Below are 5,556 nucleotides of genomic sequence, written 5' to 3'. Positions count from 1 at the left end.
CTTCAATTGGATCATCTTTTTTTCTTAGAAAATGAAATATGTACCTTTCCCACTCTGGAATCCAGCACTCATATAATATTTTTCTTATGCACAGAAAAATGTAATTCACACTTTTTAAGAGGCAACATCACTTGAAAGAAAGTGTCATAAACTTGGAATTAGGAGCAATATGAATTTAAATTCTCTCCTAGATACTTTCATGTTGCATAACCTTTGGCAAATCTCTTCAAGTCTCAGCCTGTTTCCTCATGTTTAAAGTGTCTTAATAATACCCCCTATCTTATAAGATTGCTATGTGGAAAAAATGATAAGTGTTTATTCCTACACACATGTAGATTTCTACACACATCTAATTTCAACATAGTTATTCTAGCTGCCACTCATTTAGAAAGATGAAGATCAGTTGCATCCACACTTAACAGCTTAGTACTTGGTGAGCAAATCCATTGAGTTCCTTGGAAGGTGTAGCTTTAATGTTAATGGCAATGCTTATTCATCATCCCCTAAATGAGAGGTGTGCTGTCAAATGCCTAAGATTCAGCTCTAGGGGTAAAATATATATCCATGACATTCTTTGAAATTTAATCTGCCCTATTATTTTCTCCACCACTTCCTACAGTCTAGATCAACAACCAAATCATAAATTAAGTCCTGATTTGTAGATTTAGTGATTTATTTGATCTAAATATTGTCCCTGGAAATTCGATTTCCTTGTGAGCTACCTGGAGCTGATTCCAGCAGACTCCTGCAGTACCTCTGCCTTTAGTAAGCAATAAAAACCACAGTGTGGTCCTTACAATCTGGAAAAAACTTTGATCCTGGAGGAGAGAAGCATTTTACTGTAACATCAGTGTAGCATCCTGATGCCAGCCTCAATATCCATTTCATTCTAGCTAACAGGTTCTTGGGGTTCTTGGGTGCTTTATGTGTTTGTGTATCTCAATATGGGTTTTGTGAGATTCATTAAAAATATTTTTATTATTTCTGTGGGATAAAACAAAGGCTATATATTACTTGGTAACTTGAATTATAGAAGCTAGAGAGTTGTCTCGACCATACTAGGAGAAATAGAAACATATTATACTATCACAAATAAGTTAATTTTCTAGGAACAACTCTTTTTGAGGGTAAATTGGAATTGACAATTGACATCTCTCTTTATTTTGTATTACTTTTAAATTATGGACTGAGAATTGTATCTAATCCCTAGAATCAATATATGAATATCCAATGAAGACTTGTGTAGCTATAATACATAAAAATTTATAAGATTTTAATTTCTCTATTCCTATGGCCTAAAGTTCAGTCACAATGACAGAAATTAGTAACCTTTTCCTGAACTTCCAAAGAGATTATTCAACCTTGTTGTAGGATATATGCCAAGCACCAGACTTTCCAAGGGATGCTAGGCAATGCTGGTTTTTCCCTTTTGCCTAGGTTATGGACCTTCCTGCTCTCAGACAAGCCAAGCAAAGCCCATCATTAATCTTTGTGTGACCAATAACAGTCTTAGTTTAGCCTGAATTACTGGACTGCATTGGTACCTTATGGAACCCACTGTACAAAAGAGCTTCTCTGACTGTCATATGAATCTTTTGCTAACAAGAATTCTTGCATACCTTTTATTTACTATTGCTGAACTTGCTAAGAAATTTCCTATATTCAAAACTTTGTGCTTCATGTTCTCTTTATTGCAGATGTTTATTGAGACAGTAATGAGCTAATAAGAAATACAGCAATTATTTTGTGCAGAATAATTTTGAGGATTAAACTTAAACTTGGTCCATGTGAGCGCAGAAGTCTTAGTGGGGCATGGAGGACTTTGGTATGTATTTAATATTCCTTCCCCCAGTTCATGTCATCCCCTTTAGTATTTGAATTATTTTGGAGTCATTTCATAATGCTACTCCTTCAAGATACCTAAGGCCATATTGGGATATAGGAAACTTTCTCCTTCACTTGCATAAATCCTCACATGCCATCATGAATGTGAATTGCAAAACATAAGAAAGTAAAGCACTCTAGCTCAACAAGTTTGATATGGAATGTGAAATAATTATGATATTCAGGGATATTTAGAAATATTAATATCCTTCTGCATTTATCTAATGAGACCATTTTATTTCTTAGTTTTAATTTCTTTATAACCTCCATGAAAGGCATGATTTCCCAGCACTTACCATGTGTGCTTCATAGAAGATAAATGAATAACAACACATTGGTTAAGTACTTCTTAAGTACCAAGCATTCTGCCTAGCAATAGGAAAACAAATACAAAAGCAATACAGTATCTATTTTCAATGAATTTATGATTCAATAAGCAGACCAGTTATATAGTGAACAGAGAAGTGGAATTGAAGTCAAGGAGACCCAAGTTTGAATGCTTACAATAGTCATTAAGCAACTGTGTGACCCTGGCCAAGTCACCTAAACTTTCTCAGTCTCAAGTTCTTCATCTAAAAAGTGAGAACAATAAGAGCATCTGTCTTATATGGCTGTTGTTCAGATCTAATGAGGGGGCATATGTTAAGGGCTTCAGAAACATAAAGTGCTATGAGGGGTCTGGTGGACAGAGAAGAATGATTTGTTCTGGGAAGTCATAGACATAAAGAGTGGAATAATTGGGCTATCCATTGTTTTTTCAAAGACTACAGTGATGGTGATCAAATGAGAATGTTCGAAGAAGATGGGGAGGAGTCATCATGGTGGAGAATAAACAGGAAGTGTCCTGAATTCTCCCAAGTTTCCCCTGAAAGAACTTTAAATCATGCCTCAAAACAAATTCTAGAGCAACAGAACCCACAAAAAGATACAGTGAAAATTTTACAATCCAAAATAATTTATAAGGATTATAGGAAAAGTCTACCTCACTTGAGTAGAAAAACATTGAAATAGCACAAAAGCAGCTGTTTTCCTTAACTGGCTCGTTAAAGAAAGTCACCCAAAGAGGGCAACTTTACCATTCAAACAAGTTTCTTTGGAAATTTCCCATACCCCAAAACAATAAATGGTCCTTTAAAACGATCCATGATTGTGTCCAAGTCTATAAGGTCCAAATAAACGCTGCTTTGCCATCTCATGAACGAGGCTCAAGCCTAGCATGGAAATTATTGGGATGAAGAGGTGCAGTGGCTCCAGTGGTGTGACTTCAGTAATCCCTGGTTTGTCGATGACGCGGGTTGTCTGGTTTCCTTTTTCCACAGTGCCAATGATCCATGCTTGGTGACCCTCTCCACATTTAGGAGACTTAATTTCAGCACAGAAGTGAGCTGCATGCTCTCGGGGCAAACAAATCAGTAAGCCCTCAAAGGTTTCTTCAGATGTTCCCTGGAGAAGACCAAAACTGCCACTGGCCTTACTAATAGTAGCCATTTTAGAGATTATGAATCACAAAGGATACTTGACTTTTTTGTTGCTTTGCAAGATTCTGAGCATGTCCCAAGATTCCAAAGCCAGTGACATCAGTGGCAGCATGAGCATTAAAAGTGTGAGTCAATCCCGCTACAGTTCTATTCAGAATGGCCATACTAAACATAGCCTCCTGATAGGCTAATGGTGACCACGCTGGTGGTCATTGACTGCCACTTGAGTTCCTAAAGGTTTGGTCAACACCAGCGCATCCCCAGGAACTGCACTGTAGTGCATGATGAACTCATTAGGCTGACAGACCACAGTAGCAGCACCTCCAATTATGATCCAGGGGTTGGCCACGGTCTGTCCTGCTGTCACTGACGTTCCTCCTTCCTCAGCCGCATCCCTAAAGCCTTTGATCATAAGAGGCATGATTTTCTCTCTCCTCCTCATTCATCTTTTGGCTGACACTGAGTAACATCAGCATATTATCGCACTCGGTAACGCCCATGGCATAAAGATCACTCAGCACATTGGCACAGGCGATCCATCCCGTCACGTAGGGGTCTTCGACCAAAGGGTAAAAGAAGTCGGTGGTCTGCACGAGCGAAAGCCCTTCGTGTCTCAAAGGGATCATCGGAGTCCATTCCGATGCCTAAGAAGGGGCTGGCGCCCGCCCCCGACAGCAGAAGGGGCCCGGCATCCGGCCTGGGTGAGCAGCGCCTCCTGCCGGACCTTGCAGCTTCATCCCTTCATGTCGGAGAAGCTGGTCAGACGCCAGTTCGGGCTCAGCCTGAATAAATATTTTAGATATTTTAAATATCTTTAGAAGAAATATTCTAAAGAAATTGCATTGGGTCTTCTTGGAGTGCCAAGTGTTCCATTCACGCGAATCCTGGATCTCCTTATCCTGGATCTCCTTAATCGGACATGCATATATATATATATATATATATATATATATATATATATATATATATATATATATACACACTCTATTTAAAATTCTTACCTTCTTCGAGAGGGTGAAGAAGGAGGGAGAGAGGGAGAAAATTTGGAATTCAAATGTTTTGCTTTTTTTTAAAATGAATGATAAAATTATCTTTACATGTAAATAATAATTTAAAAAAACAATTGAAAGAAGACTGTGTTCTGTTTATGTGTGCACGCATTTATTAAGTTGGGGCAATAGAAGAAGCAATGGCAAGGCAGAAAATGATGGGGACGTAGACGAGGCTGCATGTTCTTGCAGTTGGAAGTTCAGGACAGAGTAGCTTAGGTCCCCATGACATACCAAAGACAGTCAGAGTATTCACCTACACAAAGTTTCCACTCCAATCCGAATCCACCCTTGCCGTTTTCTGCCCCAAAACTGCTTCTACTGTTGCTGTTGTTGCAAAACTAATTTAAAAAGTAATCAGTAAAAGCAATTTTAAAGATACTGTCCAGGAGTGTAATAATTCCTGTGGAAAAAAAAAAAAAAGTGTTCCCAAATGGGAAAATGCATTGTCAATGCAGCCTGACTTTTTTGCTTTCAACATGCATTTCCAGCCCTAGGAGTCATATGTTGCATGGAATAAATGATTTTTCTTCACTCAGTTGTTCATTACTTCATTTTACAGTTGCCAGTACAGCATAGCTGTGGGGCCACATGATTTCCTGCGGTAAAAACAATGGGCTTTGATCAACAGGAAAATCACAGTCATTATTATGCGGGACAATCTAAACATCTTGAAGAATGAACATTCTGTAGACATCATTATCACCCACAAATGGAGCATTTCGGTCAGAGTTTAGCTTCCCATCACTTTCCTCAAGAAATTCAACAAATGTCTATGAAGCACCTACTCTGTTAAAGACTGGGCTAGGAGTCAGAAGAGTTCCAAAGATTAGAGCCAAGAGGACTTAGGGCACTGTTTCCCATCTAGTGGTTCTCAAGCTCTCTAGGGCTTCATAATTATAATTCAAGGAGTTGGAGCTTACCAAATTTTATTGATGCCAGAAGCAATAAATAAATACTCCTTTTGTTACAAATCACTTTCTCTTCAGTGACCACAAGCATGCACATGTTTGAAGCATTTTAGACTTGCTCCTGAGCAATTTGAAACTAACTTGATCATGTACACAATTCCAGAGTTTGTGAAGGTATTACATCAAACTTAGTAGTCCCAGTACATGTTCTAGATATGCCAAGAGAAAAATAAT

At 38.3% G+C, this 5,556-nt stretch overlaps 1 pseudogene; it reads right to left on the bottom strand.

The window, feature by feature from the left end:
• Window positions 1-3,076: 3,076 nt before the first annotated feature.
• On the bottom strand, window positions 3,077-5,132 carry LOC138177094 (selenide, water dikinase 2-like; annotated as a pseudogene).
• Window positions 5,133-5,556: the final 424 nt, after the last annotated feature.

The sequence above is a fragment of the Petaurus breviceps genome, unplaced genomic scaffold, assembly GCF_028583685.1.
Source record: "Petaurus breviceps papuanus isolate PSGF00001 unplaced genomic scaffold, PetGlider_PUasm1.0 90330, whole genome shotgun sequence".
In the NCBI taxonomy this organism is placed as follows: Eukaryota; Metazoa; Chordata; class Mammalia; order Diprotodontia; family Petauridae; genus Petaurus; species Petaurus breviceps.
The sequence above is the reverse complement of the archived record's forward strand: the minus strand, read 5'-3'. Positions and strand labels throughout refer to the sequence as shown.